An 18014-nucleotide genomic window follows, 5' to 3' on the forward strand; every position below is an offset into this window, starting at 1 on the left:
TTCTATTATATGCATTTAATGCTATAATCTCTCTCAAATCACTGCTTTAGTTGTATCCCACAGATTCTGATAAGTTGTATTTTAATTCTCATTTAACTACAAATGTTTTATTAATTTCTCTTGATATTTATTTTACTCAAAGTATATTTTGGAGTATGTTCAATTTTCAAATATTTCTAATATTCCAGGTATCTGTATGTAATTGATTTGTAGTTTAATTCCATTCTAGTCTGAAACATATTTTGTATGATTTCTATTATTATAAATTTAAGGTTTTGTTTTGTTTTGTTTTGTTTTCTGTTTTGGGTCCACAGTGTGTTCTAGTTGACGAATATTCCCAGTGCTTTCAGAGTTCAGAACAATATGTATTCTGTTGTTGGATGAAATCTAAGTCTCAATTAGATCATGTTCATTTGATAGTGTTGTTTTTGTCATCTATATCTGTACTGATTTTATGCCTGCTTGATTCATCAATTATTGACAGGGAGGTGTTGAAATTTTCAACAATAATGGTGAATTTATTTCTCTTTCAGTTATGTCAGTTTTGCCTTATACATTTAAAATCCTTTAGATGCATAGAAATTTTTCATTATGTCTTCTTAGAAAATCGATCATCTTATTGTTTATGTATTATGTAATAATATTTATATTTCTTTTGAAATTTGCTTTGTCTGAAATTAATATATCTACTACAGCTTCTTTTAGTTAATAGTATAACCTATTGTCTCCACCCCTTCACTTTTAACCTACCTGAGTTTCATATTTAAAGTGAGGTTCTTGTAGACAACATGTAAGTGGATTTCACTTTTTTATCTACTCAGAAAAACTGTCTTTTTTTTTTTTAAAGATTTATTTATTTATGATAGAGACAGAGAGAGAGAGAGAGAGAGAGAGAGAGGCAGAGACACAGGAGGAGGGAGAAGCAGGCTCCATGCAGGGAGCCTGACGTGGGACTCGATCCCAGGACTCCAGGATCATGCCCTGGGCCAAAGGCAGGCTCTAAACCACTGAGCCACCCAGGGATCCCAAATTTTGTCTTTTACTTGATGTATTTAGACCATTCATAATGAAGCCATTATTGATATAATGGACTTATGGAGACCTTTACTTCCCTAGCTTTAATTTAAAATTGTATATGATTCCATATTATCTCTTCTCTTAGTATATCAGTTACACTTATTTTTAAAAATTTTAGTCATTGCTCCAAATTTTACAATACACATTTTTCAACTAATCTAGTCTACTTTCAAATACTAGTTATACCACTTCACATATGGTACAAGTGTCTTATAACAGTGTTTTCACAATTCCTATACCCCATCTCTGTGACATTGCTGCTTTACATATACTATATCCATATGATATTAGAATCAAATATAGTGTTACTCTCATTGCTTTAAAAACCCATTTATATTAGAGATCAATTAAGAATAAGAAAAATAAATGATTAAATCTTTACATTTATTTTTCCTTATTCTGATTCTCTTCTTTTTTTTATGTAGATTCATATTTGTAACCTATATCCTTTTTCTTCTGCCTAAAAAGCTTCTTTGCATATTTATTGTAGGCTATATCTACCAGTGATAAATTCCATCAGTTTTTGCTTGTTTGTCTCTTTCAATTTTTAAGTATAATTTCACTGAATGTAAAATTCAGGTTGCTGTGTGTGTGTGGTGTGTGTGTGTGTGAAGTTGATTGCAACTCTTATTCTTTTGTTTTGTGGATATGGTGTTTTATTCCTTTAGCTTATTTCATTATATTTTCCTTTGTCTTTATTTTTCTGAAGTATTAGCTGATATGCCTAGATGTGGCATATTGGTATTTATTCTGCTTAGTGTTTTTTGTTACTTATTTTTGAAAGTTTTTTCCATCATTTTTGCAAATATTTTTCTTTATTCTCTCTTTCTTGTATTCCAATATGCATATGTTATATTTTGGAAATGGTCCCACTGTTGTTGAATATTCTATTTTTAATATTTTTTCTATTTTAATTTTAGTTCTAGAATTTTCTTTTGGCATATTCTCAAGGTTACTAATATTTTTCATGATCAGGTTGAGTCTTTGAAGAGCCCATCGAAAGCATTTTGGGGAGAGAGTTTTTGATTTCTAAAATTTGCTTTCCGGGGGCACCTGGGTGGCTCAGTGGTTGACCGTCTGCCTTTGACTGTCAGGTTGTGATCCTGGGGTCTTGGGATCGAGTCCCATGTCAGGCTCCCTGCAGGGAGCCTGCTTCTCCCTCTGCCTGTGTCTCTGCCTCTCTCTGTGTCTCTCATGAATAAATAAATAAAATCTTAATAAAATAATAAAATAAAATAATAAAATAATTAAATTAAATTAAATTTGCTTTCCATTATTTTTGTTTCCATTCTTCTGCTTATATTATTCATCTATTCTTGTATGCTGTCTACTTTTTTCATTAGAGTGCTTAACATATTTATCATAGTCATTTTCAATTCCTTTCCTAATAGTTCTAACATCTGTGACCTATATAATTCTAGTTCTAGTGATTGTTTTTCTCCTCATATTATGTTTCTGTCTCTTTTTTTGGCATGATATGCAATTTTTGGTTGAAAGATGAATATTTTCTTTAGGATAATAGAAATCTAGATAAATAGGTCTTCAGTGAGGACTTATGTTCATTTGGCTAAAAGTTGAGCTGAATGTATTGTTTCTTTTTTTTTTTTTTTTTTTTGAATGTATTGTTTCTTGAAGCTATAGCTATTGGAGGTTTTTAATTCCCCTATTTTTCCTGTTTATGTTTTCTCTTCATTTGAGGCTTCCCTAAATGCTCTCCTTGAGAAAGAATCTGTGTCTTGCATCTCTGCTATTGTTATATTCCATAAATTCTCACATGTATTACCCTTCATCATATTTTATAGTTTTTATAATTTTAATTTGTATTTTCTCTTGGAGTAAATTATTAAGTTTTCTTTGTTTTTAATTTTGATTCAGGGGGACCCTTTAAAAATTACTTTTACTTTCATTTCATTGCTTTGAAAATACTTTGTGTCATTTATATTTTATGTATCATATTGAAGTGTTACATTGCATAATGTATTATCTGTACTTATATTTTCCATGTTTACTAGAGAAGGTTTTTTCATTATTATTCTTAATGAGAAGATTTGATAGACATGTTTAAATACAGCTTATCTTGACTATGTTATTTTGTTCTTTCATATTCTTATCTATATTTGTCCATTGACCTGCACTGGTCCATCAGCAACCTGTAGTGAGCACACTTAGATTATGACATAGATTCTGCTTCATAAAGTAAGGCCTAGAGACTCTGCCTAGTTCTTTGCTTTCTAATATTCAGTGTTCTGCCAATATCTGCCTCTGTGAGGTTGGTTACTATCCACTTGCCTTGCAAAAAAAATAACAGCTTTTAGAGAATGAGCTCTGGGATAGCTCTCCATATTTTTTTTATTTTTCACCTTTTTTTTAAGTAAAATGTTGATAATGTTGATAGCATGGTCAAAACTATGATCATAAGGCATTTAGGGAGGACTGTGAGACTTTGAGAAGTTATCAGGATATGGTACATCTTTAGAAGTGCCCCTTCTCCCACCAATTAGAAATTCATGTGTTCTCACCAACCCCGTCTCATAATGTTAATATCTCAGAGTGTTAAGTTCTGTCAATTCCTCTAGTTCCAATGTTTATATTAAAAATATAAGAAGAAGAAAGAAATAAAAGAAAAGAAAACATAACGGAAAGTCTCACTTCGGTCTCAGGACTGTTATGTCTACCAACAAAATTCATGCCAAATGATTGGGAGTTTGGATTAATGGGTACTGGGTAAAAAATAATAAATTATCTTCTACAGATGAACTATTTTATCCAGGTTTTTCTCTACCACATACTTGGTGTGAAGGAAGTGTTAATTTTTCCAATGAGTGCATTCTCCAAAACATTCTGAAAAAAACTACATTCTCATATGCACGATTTTCTTGTTCTTAGCAGAACTGGCAAGAGAATTAATGATGTAATACATTTGGATTATGCTTTGGAGATTTTTTAAAAGTTTTATTTAACTGTAGCATTATTTTTAACTATAAATAAAAGCAATGTCAATTAAATATTAAAATTTCTTCAATTTATGAGTTTATTCCCTATTTTATTATTAGAAGTCTGTTGAATACCTCTGACCAGGTGTCATTCTAAAAATCATTATTATGGCATTTTTCAAGATAAGATTTGTGAAAATATTTATTAGAGGAATGTATGAGAGTACAATCAAGAGAGAAACCATGAGGTAATTTGAACAGGGAAAGTTTAATATAGTTAATATCAACTATAACACATGGGACTGGCATAATGAGAATTGGCTACAAGGAAGTAAAGGGAATAGGAGACACTAAAGAATTTGAGAACCAATGACCCTAAGGCTGAGGTGTAGAACATAAGGAAGAGTCCCAGTATCCCACCCACCGAGACAAATTCTAGATCCTACTGTAGAGGGCATGATTTTGATTTATTGAATGACAGAGAAGTTGACAAGGTGCTTTGCTAGAAATCTACCTTCCAGAATATTTTGGAACTCTATCTTGTTGGGTACTATAGAAATGTCTTCATGAGGAGGAACCTTATTACAGTATACCACTGTGTAACAATGTAATTACACAAGACGGAAGCTGGGAAAAGGTGTTGGCCACTGGGCTGCTGACTTCCCATAAGCTGCAAGACGTGGTTCCTTGAAGAAGCTGCCTATGCTTCAGGAACAGGCCATTTTGAAGGCATACGCATTTCAGGAGATGGAGGCTGGAGAAGCTGCCTGACTGTAGGAGCTTGGCACTGAAGCTGTCTGTGCTGCAAGAGTCAGGTGTTGGGTAGACATTGAGCACCACAGGAGCCGAAGTACTAAAGCTGCACATTCTGTAGAGAGGGGTGAGAGAGCACAGTAGAACCTGGAAGACCACTATTGTTTCTGCAGTGTCTCCTCAGTGACCTCTACTGAGAAAACTTTAACGTTGTGCAAACTGGAAAAGGAAAACAAAACAAAACACAGTTAAAGGAATCAGCTGAATTTTCTCAGAGAAGGCAATGACGGTAAATTTGGAGCTGAAGGCAATAAGTTAATAACTGGAAAAGAGAGCAAATTTTCTGTGAAGAAATGATGTCATTTTTCACGAGTAATAAGATGAAATACAAAGTTATCTAGAAAATTCACTTTTTATTCTATAACTTAAGTGAGTGTAGCCTTGCAGTACAGCATGACAAAACAGTAGGAAGCATTAAAGTTGGTAAAATACCAAAAAAAAACCCTTTCAATCTTCTTTGTTTATTTTGTCCTCCCCTTCCTTTCCTCTATTCTTTTTGTTTATTTCCTTTCTTTCTTTCATAAGTGAGAAAAATGTACATGCTATGCAGCTTTGTAATCCATTTTCATTTGTTCTATTAACATAATGATAGAACAGTCAGGTCTTGGCTTTATATTTTATTCTATGCCGCCTTCATTAAAACACTGTGATAATAAAGTAAGCTATACAATTTTAAAAATGTTACCAAACAATTGTATGGCTATATGTGTTAAATATATAGCCTTTTGACTTTTAGAACTTATCTAGAGGTACCTGGGTGGCTCAGTTGGTTAAGCTGGTGACTCTTGGTTTCAGCTCAGGTCATAATCTCAGGGTCGTGAGGTAGAGCCCTGCATCAGGCTCTGCATTGGATGTAGAGCCTGCTTAAGATTCTCTTTCTCCCTCTGCCCTCTCCCCTCCCACTCCCACTCTTTCTCTCTCTCTCCCTCTCTTAAAAGAATTATCTAAAGTAGAAATATGATTTTTACTAATTACATTCTATAATCTGTTCACTAATACTTGAAACAAATTAGACTTTCAACCTCTGTTGAAAAATATAAACTTTCAGTAGGTCAATTAAGGAGCATGAATGTTGCTTATCTAGCTTCAGTAATATTTTATTTTTATTATATCCTTTCATCTATAGACTTGATTTTTTTCCTATAGTGGTGACTATCCATAATAAAGATTTTTCAAATAACAAGAGTTTGCAAATATCTTAGCAGAATCTACATCCAACCAATCTCATATTAAATAGGAAATTTGAATGTGGAAAATGGATACTAATAATGCTAAACAAGTTTCTTTTGTCCACACATTCCATCTGTTAAAATAATTTTGTTTATATCTACACAATAGAATCACTGAATATGAGCTCTGTAAGGAACCATTTATATCATCTAATATAATCACCCTTTCTTATGGTTAAAGAAACTGAAGCGCAGGGAAATACTTTCTCAAAGTGAAAAAGGTCTGGATTTGGAAATAGGAATTGAGCACATCTATTAATCTCTGTTCCCTTCTGACATCCAACTAAAATAAAAAAGAAATTTGAAATATAAAACAAAGTCTTAACTATCAGTGGCTTAGCACAATGCCATTTTATTCTGGATCAAGGTCCAATACAGATGTTCCTGGTTGGAGGTACAGTTTTCATGTGAATATTCATGTATTTGTCATCTACCTGTGATGAGAAGAGCCCAGAAGCCATTTGCTTCTCTTATGCTTTTGGTAGTCAGGTAGGGAAAGAAACCATGTAAAAAAAATCTATTTGACATTAGTAAATGGTGTATAAATACTAGTTTTCATTATATCACATTTAACTACACATGTTTATATATGTAATACACACACACACACACACACCCCTATACTTACAGTCCTAATGGTTAACACTAAACTAATATTATATGTTTTCTTTGCAAAGATAAGATTTGGCCCAGATCTAGTTCTAACACATGTAGAAAGCAATATAATCCTGGAAAAGCATATACTACACTAATAAGATTTTAAACGCATAAAATAAAACGTGATATGCCTCAACTACAAATCTCTACTATGTTACATTGCTGTAACATCTAATTTTCCACTGTTTGAGTTGCTGGTGAAGGATGTAACATTAAAACAAGCATAGAAATATAGCCTTCAGATACTACCACAGCAATCTACATACCTGGATTCCTCATGTGTACTTTATTATTAATTTTTTGTTTTTATATATTTAAACTGAAATGGGATGGTTTTTTTTTTTTATCTAATACATGAAATACCAGGATTATTTCTGTTCAAAAAATGATAATATTTATCTATATGATAAAATCGCAATAAGGCCAAATCATGAGATCAAAATGGACTGATATTTAAAAACATGCAAAATTGGGATCCCTGGGTGGTGCAGCGGTTTGGCGCCTGCCTTTGGCCCAGGGCGCGATCCTGGAGACCCGGGATCGAATCCCACGTCAGGCTCCCGGTGCATGGAGCCTGCTTCTCCCTCTGCCTATGTCTCTACCTCTCTCTCTCTCTCTCTCTCTCTGTATGACTATCATAAATAAATAATAAAAAAATTAAAAAAAAAACATGCAAAATATGTCTAAATATGTAATTGAGTGTAATCTCAGAATTGTTCATGGGAGTTCACTTATTATCTTTTTTTTAAATTTATTTATTTATTTATTTATTTATTTATTTATTTATTTATTTATTAATTATCCTCATTTTAAAGATGAAGGAAGGGAGACTCTGAGGCAGAGACTGGTTCAGATTGTGATTAAGCAGTGAAATCAAAACATGTATGCAGACTTTTTTTTAAATTCTAAATTCTCAATCCTCTGCACTTAAAGGTTTATAAAGCTGGTATGTGCTCTGACTCTTAAAATCCACTTTATTATAGAAATTGGAGATAAATATTTTTTCTGAGGAAAAATATGAGACCTAAAGATGTAAGGTGATATGAATAAGTTTCAAAAACCTATCCCTAATATAAGATCTGTAGTAAATTACCCACTCAATCCCAAACCTGAACATAACTATAACCTTTGCCCTATTCTTGACCATTTCTCTACCCCTGAGCTAAAACTTCATCTTTACACAACAACTTTAAAAATCGTTCCCTAAAGAACCATTAAGTTTTCTGCATTAAATCAATTTTGGGGACAGTTAGTGGAACATCTTCTCACAGAAAATAATCACATTCCTAATAGAAAATTGACTCAGTACTTAAGATTGCTTAAGTCTTTCAACATAGAATGAAAGAGATGATAAAATATTTTATATTTTGAAATAAAACATCCGGATAATGTAAGAAATGAGTTGTACTTCTGTTTACTCAAATTTTAGACAAGCAGTACATAGCACAATCTTAGAGGGAAAATTCAGTATGTAGTAATTTATTGTTGCAGGATTTTTTCTTCTTCTGTGCCCGCTGGTTCTTGGTCATACCACTTTGAAGAATGAAGAGATAGACCATGCAGAGTGGTGGGCAGGAAAGCAAGGTTTATTGAGTGATAATGAAGAGATAGTACAAAACCCCAAATAGGGAGGGGACCCGAGAGAGTTGTCACTGGAGTTTAAGTCTAAGGGGTTTTATGGGCTTTTTAGTGGGCTGTTTTAATCTGATTAACTCTCCCTGACCTGCTGTCCAATCAGGTTTTTGTTACCTGTCACATGGAAAAGGGTAGGGGGTTCCTTTTTAAAGTGGTGTAAAATCCTTTTTGGGTGGTATCCTCTTAGATCAGGGGCCCCTTGTCCTTGCCTGCCTGCCTTCCAACTATCCTTTACCATTATCAAATAGTATGTTTGAGTATTGCCACCTAAAACTAATCTTAATCAACTTTGTATTTTTTGTGAAAACTTTAAATTATGGGGAAGTGGGTAGCCCCCTGGTGGCCCAGCGGTTTGGTGCAGACTTCAGCCCAGGGCTTATCCTGGAGACCCGGGATCAAGTCCCACATTGGGCTCCCTGCATGGAGCTTGCTTCTCCCTCTGTCTGTGTCTCTGCCTGTGTTTCTCTCTGTGTGCCTCTCATGAATAAATAAATAAAATCTTAAAAATAATTTAAAAAATAAATAAAAAATTGGGGGAAGTAATCTCTATATATCTAAAAAAATTGCATTAAAATTGAGGTCCTAAAAAATAAAAAATAAAATAAATAAATACAAATAATAAAATTGAGGTTCTATCAAAAAATACAGAGTTTGAGAAAAGCAATTTTTTTAAACTTTAAGAAATATGCACAGATTATGAAGTAATTTTTATAGCTTTCATTTTTGTCCAATTGAGAAATAACAATACTTAATTTTTATTTCGGTGCCAGAAGAAAGTGGCACTTATTGTTGTCCAATAAATAATTTGAGGCTCAGTCCAAAAACTTATCAATTGAAACTTGAACCTTACCAGCACTGCTGTCATTTTTCTCCCCCAATTTTTTTTTTAATTTTTTAAAATTTTTTTTATTTATTTATGGTAGTCACACACAGAGAGAGAGAGAGAGAGAGAGAGAGAGAGAGGCAGAGACACAGGCAGAGGGAGAAGCAGGCTCCATGCACCGGGAGCCTGACGTGGGATTCGATCCTGGGTCTCCAGGATGGCGCCCTGGGCCAAAGGCAGGCGCCAAACCGCTGCGCCACCCAGGGATCCCCTCCCCAAATTTTCTAATTATATTTTAGGTACTGATTACTAAAAAAATCAATTGGTTACTTTTTCACTGAGTAAAGACTCAATTTGTTATTGGGATTAAAGCTCAGCCTTTTTAATATTGACATCAATATTTCTTAACAATAATATTGAACTATATTTAAGTACTAATATCCCTCTTGTCAATAATTTTAATCCTGGCCCTATTTTAATGCAGAAGTCTGTGCCAAAAGGAAACCAATTGCATGAATCTATCTAGATTCTTTCACTTGATCATACATAGTTCAAATAGAACTGTAGCTAGAGAAATTGAAAACAATATCGTTTTAGTTATTAAAGGCTTGAAATGAAATATCACTCCTATCATTTGGTTTATTTCCTAATTCTTAGTTAGATTGAAAAGAATAGAGACTTCATTACTCCCTTAGTCCACCTAAAGGAAATCCCTTTGTGCCTGAACCAAATGGCATGAGATGAAAGCGTGCTGAAAAAGTGGATGGATTAGGGCTGAGTCAGCAGTCAACTTTCACTGCTGCAAGAACTCTGCTCTGGCCCTCTGCCTCCTCACTTATGAATCTAATCATGGCTCTCAGGCACTAAATCCATCTCCTGCAATTTTAAAGATGGAGAACTACATATATAATTGATACCTTAACAGCAGATGCAAGCCTCACAAACAGGTCCATCAGATGAAGACACATTCCTAATATTCTCACTCAACAAAAAGTTTCTTGGAATTAGATGCCTCTGCTTGTTGGTGGGTTTCTGAGAATGGAGGAACTGTTTAGTATTCAAAATTTGATCTTTTTAAATTATGAAACAAGGGGAAAAAAACGTGAAAAAATAAAAAAGAATAGAATAAAAATTATCAAGTTATTCGGTGAGAGCTAAGAGTTATATTCAGAAGACAACTATGGATAAAAATAAACATAGCATTACAAAAATTGCATGCTTTACATATGTGGATTTTCTTAAATGACAAACAACTAATAAAATGGAAATAGGCCCAAATCATGAGTTTAGAAACTTTTATAATCATCTAATAACAAAACAAAAGGTAAATATAGAAATTAAAATATACGAAATTTGGGCAAATAAGAATATTTTTCATAAATGGTTTTGAGAAAAAAAATTAGAAAAACTGATTCTTGTATGTGGCACTTGGAAAAAAGTTATAAATATTCTTAAAGGGATAACATTCTTCCTAATTAAATAAGGAAAAAAATCAAAGCATTGTGTAATAGGCAAATGACTCAAAAGGTAATCAACATTTTAACATGGCATAAGCATTTTATGTTTTTGCATGTGAATGCATATAATTCTTTTAGTAAAGATTTATCAAAATGTTACTTATTTTAGTACTCCTGATAAATTATGAAGTTTAGCTTTAGGGTTAGACATGGCTTTATATAGATAATTGCTAGTCTCTATACTTTCTTCAGAACACTTCATTTTTATTGCTATATCCTAAGATGAAGATTAGCTATACTATTCTGAAATTCTAGAATGTATTTATTATTTATTTCTCAAATATATAATGTAATGTTGATATTTTGTGAAAATAAAAACACGGGGAAATGTACAGGGTAATTAGAAGAAAATTGTTTAAAAACCAAACCCATATCAAGCTTAAAATATTTGAAATATTTTCTTAATATCACTATAGTTTATCTTACTAAACCTCTTCTATAATTTAAATCCAGTTATGCAAACATATACTACATATTTTTCCAAAAATCCAGAACAATGAAGAAAAATTGAGACAGATAGCTAAGTACATTTTCTTTTAGAGCCTACTGTGTTTATAAAATTAAATAAAATGGTTCAGTACATAAATTTGTTAGTCTTCGCAACATTTAAGGTCATAAGAAATGTGAAAATTATCAGTTCAATGACATAAAGACACATGAATTGGTTAGAAAATAAAAAATAAAAACAATGTGGTATAATTTAGGCTTTGTTCTCTTTCAGATTCAACCAGAAATTCAGATTCAACTAGAATTTTTTAATTTAATTAACATACAGTGTAATATTAGTTTTGGTTATATATTATAGTGATTCAACACTTCCATACATCACCCAGCACTCATCATAAGTGCACTCCTTATTCCCTGTCACCTATTTCACTCATCCTCCCATTGTCCCCTCTCATAACTATCAGTTTGTTTTCTATAGTTAAGAATCTGTTTCTTGGTTTGTATCTCTCTCTTTTTCCCCCCTTTTGTTCATTCGTTTTGTTTCTTAAATTCCACATATGAGTAAGATCATATGGTATTTATCTTTAACTTATTTTGCTTAGCATAATACTCTCTAGCTCCATCCGTGTTGTTGCAGATGGCAAAATTTTATTCTTATTTATGGCTGAGTGATACTGCATTATACACACACACACACACACACACACACACACACACCCTACATCTTCTTTATCCATCCTACAATCAATTAACACTTGGGCTGTTTCCATAGTTTGGCTACTGCAAATAATGCTGCTATAAACATCAGGGTGCATGTATCTGTTCAAATTAGTATTTTTGTAAATACTAATTTACAAATTGGGTAAATACCTACTAGTGCATTAGCCGGATAGTAGGGTACTTCTATTTTTAACTTTTTGAGGAACCTGCATACTGTTTTCCAGAGTGGCTGCACCAGTCTGCATTCCTAACAACACTGCAAGAGGGTTCTTCCCCTTCCTCTACACCTGATGTTTCTTTTTTTTTTTTTTTTTATTTTAACCACTCTGAAAGGCGTGAGGTGATATCTCATTGTGGTTTTGATTTGCATTTTCCTGATGATCAGTGATGTGGATCATCTTTTCATATATTTGTTGACCATCTGGATTGAAAAAATGCCATTTCATGTCTTTGCCCATTTTTAAATTGGATTATTTCTATTTTGGGTGTTGAGTTTTGCTAGTTCTTTATATATTTTGGATACTAACCTTTTATCAGACATGCCATTTGCAAATATCTTCTTCCATTCTGTGGGTTGCCTTTTAGTTTTGTTGACTGTTCCCTTTCCTGTGCAGAAGCTGTATATTTTTGCAATTCATTTAAAAAGATTATTCACCATGATCAGATTGTATTCATTCCTGGGATTGCAAGGGTGGTTCAATATTTACAAATCATCAACATGATATGCCAGATTAATAAAAGAAAGGATACGAACCTTGAGAACATGGATAAGGATATTAGATGTGATAGGATGTGAGACCATGGAAAGGATAAGAACATGATTATTTTAATAGTGCAGGAAAAGCATTTGCCAAAGTACAACATCCATTCATGTTAAAAAAAAAAAAACCCTCAACAAAGTAGATTTAGGGGGAGCATACCTCAAACATAATAAAGGCCCTATTTGAAAAACCCACAGCTAATATCAACCTCAATGGGGAAAAAATAGAGAGCTTTTCCTCTATAGTCAGGAACAAGACAGAGATGTCCCCTCTCACCACTGTTATTCATCATAGTGCTGAAGTCCCAGCCACAGCAATCAGACAACACAAAGAAATAAAAGGCGTCCAAGTTGTCAAGGAGGAAGTCAAACTTTCACTATTTGCAGGTGACAGTGACACTCTACATAAAAAGACTCCACCAAAAAATTGCTAGAACTGATCCATGAATTCATCTAGAATTTACTTACAGAGTGTAAGTAGATACTCTCAAGCTATGAAGATGCAAGAGGCTATGAAATGGAATGTATGGCAAAGGGTTAGATAGGAAACTATATGTATTTCTAGCCCAGGGCTAGATGAACTGCTGGATTAATAATCTTCAAATACCAGCCACCCCCCCAAAAAAAATAATACATTCTTAGTTTATTATTTGTGTTAAAGATAAGTATCTAGTTACAATTTTGACTTTATTCTTATTAAGGATGTCTTAATCCATAGTTGTTGATGTTTTTTATTTTAAATATAAAGTACCAGTAATTAAAAAAAATTTTCAGCTGCCTATTTTCCACATTTCTTTTTCTTTTTGACCCTCTCTCTTGCTTTCTTTAGGTCAGTTTGGATTTTCTTTGTGGCCTTTATTCTGATATCAGTGACTGGACAAGAAGAAACTTCCTGGTTTGTTCTTTGTTTTTTTGTCTGTTTTTTTTAATTTTCACTGGTTAGGACTTAATTACATTTGAGGTAGCTTTGCTTGTATTTATATGAAACAAGAGCCTGGGACATTCATTCATTTATATGCATTCATCTTCCTGACCTTTTTTTTTTTTTTTTAACTAACATCATTTATCATTTGGCAGCTTGTTAGAAATGCAGAGTATCAGGAGCCATCCCAGGCCTACAAACTCAGATTTTATACTTTAAATAGATCCTCCAGTGATTCATGTGTGCCCTGAAGTCTAAGACGCTCTAGACCAATAGTTCTCAACCCAGCCTGCATGCAATGCATATCGGAATTCTTGTTAGTAGGGGGCATTAGTAATTTTTATAAGCTGCTCAGTTGATTCTGATATACAGCCAGGATGTGGACTCACTACACATCAACCCCCTTGAGGGCAAGATCACGTGTTAGTTAATTTTATGCTTTTCTCAAAGGCCCAATAAAATGTCGTGGCTTATATTAATGGGTCTTTGTCATACCCAGGCTGGCATTTCCTATCCTCCAAAGATATGATTTGATACAACATGAATTACAAGTGGTTGACTGAATTTGGGGATTTCAATTCAGAAATGCCTTCCTCAGTTATGTTCTAAGTCAGATGTTGTAATAGAAACATAAACCCCAGTGACCATAAATAAAGCACACTGACCTTGAGTTAAAGCTGACAGTGGCCTTTCTTTATGAAAATAATAGCTTTTGTCACTCACGTTATGAGGTGAAATCAAGCAAATAAATAACCAAGAATTCTGCAAATATAAAATGCTTTCAATGTAAGAACAAAACTACTTCCTCATCAATAGTTTTCCACAGAACAATGTATATTCTAAACACAGAAAATAGAAGCTAAAATCTATAAAATTATATATTTGCAAGGGCCCAGAGCTGGTTTCTCTTTGCCCTTAATTCATATGTGTTTCCCCGTTCTTTAGAACACTTCCAACATGCATAACAATAGTCACATGTGGTTCTTTGTTTCCTTTCTCAGTGACCTTTTTGACTAAGATAAATAAAATATCAATTTAACCCTAAGTCGAAGGAAAATATTGATATTTTAGAGTCTTAACAAATCACTTATGAAGAATGCATTGATTTTAATTCAGTTAAGTATTCTTGGGGAAAAAATGCTCAGGATGAAGCTAGTGAGCTCTGTAACGTCACTATGCTGTGTGATATGCAAAGTAATTTATATCATCTTACGTGACGCTGCTAGCTATTTCTTCCTAAGTATTTGTATCTATAGCAGGGACTTAAACTATTTGTAAAAATGCCTTCTGTAATCTTTCCTCCCTAAAAATTTAGTCTCTCCTTTTTAAAACTTTAGAAAATAGTTAATATAGTGACACCTAGGACTGCCTCCCTCATATGATTTATGCTTTGTGATCATAAAATATTATATCTAGTCAACTGAATTCTAAGCAGCCAAATGCTAGTCAGAAAATTTTATCCCACTTAGGAATAAGTTCACAGACAGAATATATTTCCCTGGTGAGTCCAGACATTGTCAGTGAGGAAAGGCTTTTAGTTGCTCCTAGTCTGGGCTTGAATCTCTAAAGAAAAAAGCACTTACTAAAACTATTATCTAAGTCACTTAAGATATATGGCCCTGACTTCCAGTACTTTCTCTATTTTTCACTTCAAATATGAACAAATGAGAGCTATTCCTCTCCCAGAAAATCTGGGAATGTTTCTTAAAGGTGGGAGAAGCTGAAAGAGAAAAGAAAATCAATGATAACTCCATTTTTATTTGGGAAAAGGGGTTATGTTTTCTCTTCTGATTTTTAAGTATCTTCTCTCACTTAAAATATCCACTGAAAATCAAGCCAAAAAATTCTCCCATGCTGTGAATTACATAAGGAAATCCTGAAATTTGATGGAGCTCAGAGAACGAACCCTATTTCATTTGTGTTTCTCTCCAGATAAACTCTTTTCCAGTGGTTTATGGAAGAAAACTGATCTTCCATCGAGTAGCCCCAAAGTGCCTGAAACAAAATGGATATTTATGGATAAACCTCTTAGGGCTACAGATTCATCATTTTGCTTTGTTTCTCTGAGAAGCTCAGGAGAGTTTTGTGATTTACTAGCTGGGGAGTAATTTATTTATTGCTGACAGCTGGGCTCTGAACAAGGCACCAGCTCAAATAACAATGTAGAATGGCACTAAATAAAGATTACCAGAGTATCATATCTCCCCTTATGATATTTGGGGCCGAATAGTCAAATACTGATTTGAATTAACATTTTACATCAGATTATCATGCCAATGACACTGATCTTCAGAATATTCCTAAAGATTCTTCTATCATTTGACTTTCACAGAAGATAAAGAGAAAGCACGATAACTTAGTGCTAAAGCTGTGATAGCTGGCAGGAGGTAAATGACTTTATTGGAAGATTGGAAAATATCAAGAATTTTGACACAATTGTAGCACAATTCAGGTTTTCCCAAAATAAAGCCTAAGTTAATGCAGATAATACTATTAGCACAAGAAAAGGCACAAACCTGCAATTATAACCTTAAACTTTACTGCCTGGGCCATGCTGGGGCACAGCTTAATAGAGTGCCTTTGCGCTAGCTAACCTGCATAGCAAGGTGCAGGCGTGATTCCAAGATGACCCTGGGGTTGTCTTGGCAGGAAACCCTAAATCAAGACATCTAGCATGTGGAGACACCAAGTAAGAGAATATTTTTGATAAGAAGAAATAACACCAAAATGAAAATAAATTGCTTGATATAAGGGACCTCTTTTTAACTTTGTGTTACTCACATAGTCATAGGTTTCATTTTTGTTTCCCATATATCTAGAGAAATGACCTTCATTTTCTCAAAGAACAGTTGTAACTCAAAAGGAAATCTGCTCTATTGCTCTTTTCCCATTACTTTCATTTATGACTATAGAACTTATGTTAAAAATATGGAAGATTTTGTTCAATCAACTCAGTTTCCTTCTAATGATATTAATAGCCATTTTTGTTGGTATCTTATATTCCTTTTTCTCTGCAGGGTCTTTTGTTTTGGAAGGTTGCTAACACAAGTTTATCATGTAAATTTTGCAATATTTAAAATATTTATTTGATTAATTTATATGCTAAAATACCTTTATTCACCAACTATTTACTTTTAAAAAACTGTTGGTTTGATTTCTCCTACATAAAGTTCTTTTCTAAAATTTTTTAGACTTTATTGATAAATCATTGCAAATATAATTATATTATTTAAAGTGCACAATGTAGTGATTTGATATACATATACCAAAGGGCATTTTGAATTTAAGATTCATAAGCTTGAAAACAAGTAGATAGAAAATGTTTGCAATTGATTTCTGATTTCATATGTACATGTAGTTTAGTAAATCTGATTTCATTTCCAATTCTTCATTTACATGTTGTGTGACCTTAAAACTACTCAAGCTCACTGATCTTTATTTCCCTTAGTTACTATGTCACAAATTTTTTAACCATATTATGAAATATTTTTCTGAGATATGATTTTATGGTCACATACAACCCAATTGTATATTTCTTGCCCTTTCATAATAAATCCATTCCTTATTGTTGAGCATGTACTTTATTTTTTCCCTATTGTTTAAAAATATTATAAGAAATATTATTGTTCTTTCACCTTTTAATGCATATTATATAATTTTCTTAGGGTAAATTTCTAGAAGTGGCATTACAGGATCAGTGGAAATGGCTATGGTAAGTTGTGCTTTTTTTTTCTTTTTGATAGAGGCAACTTTTTGATGAAATATGCATAAATTTAAATTTAAGTGTTTTGGTTCTAGTTGCTCAGCTTTAGGCAGATTCTCAAAAGTTTATGAATTGGACAAAATAATATATGTATCTTTATTGTCATCTTAGGTATATTTTGATATAAAGAGAATATATGTATACTCTGTTCTGTCCTTCCCTTCTTCATAACTTTACTTTTTTAGTTCTTTATACTTCTTCTTTTATACTACAGGTCTTACTTACAATAATATATCATAAGTTACAAATACTGTAAGTTTAAAATGCATTTAATACACCTGACCTACTAAACATCATACCTTAATCGTGTTCAGAACACATATATTAGCCTCCAGTTTGGCAAAATCTTTTATCACAAAGCCTATTTTACAACAAAGTATTGAATATTTTGTAATTTTTTATTAGTATACTGAAAGTAAAAAATGGAATGGTTTTATGGATAATAGTGTAAGTGTTTCAGCTATTTACCCTCCTGATTGTATGGCTAACTGGGAACTATGCCTTGCGGCTGCTGTCCAACATCATAACAGACTATTGAACTGCATATTACTGGTCTGGAAAAAGATCAAAATTCACAATTCGAGGTATGGTTTCTACTGAATGTGTATTGCTTTTGCACTGTGGTAAAGTTGACAAATCACAGATTGAAGCATCATAACCCAGGAACCATCTGCATTTTGTAATATTTATTGAATATTGAATTATTTATTTCAGTTAT

General features: G+C 32.9%; 1 long non-coding RNA gene across 1 annotated transcript in view; it reads left to right on the forward strand.

Moving 5' to 3' along the window:
• Positions 1 to 18014, forward strand: part of LOC144322933 (uncharacterized) — a 187433-nt gene that overhangs the window by 127662 nt on the left and 41757 nt on the right. Inside the window, exons 3-4 of the long non-coding RNA XR_013388517.1 lie at positions 13441 to 13506; positions 17199 to 17245. This is a non-coding gene — a long non-coding RNA (uncharacterized LOC144322933). The remainder of the gene's footprint in view (positions 1 to 13440; positions 13507 to 17198; positions 17246 to 18014) is intronic.

The sequence above is a fragment of the Canis aureus genome, chromosome 11 (assembly GCF_053574225.1).
Source record: "Canis aureus isolate CA01 chromosome 11, VMU_Caureus_v.1.0, whole genome shotgun sequence".
NCBI lineage: Eukaryota > Metazoa > Chordata > Mammalia > Carnivora > Canidae > Canis > Canis aureus.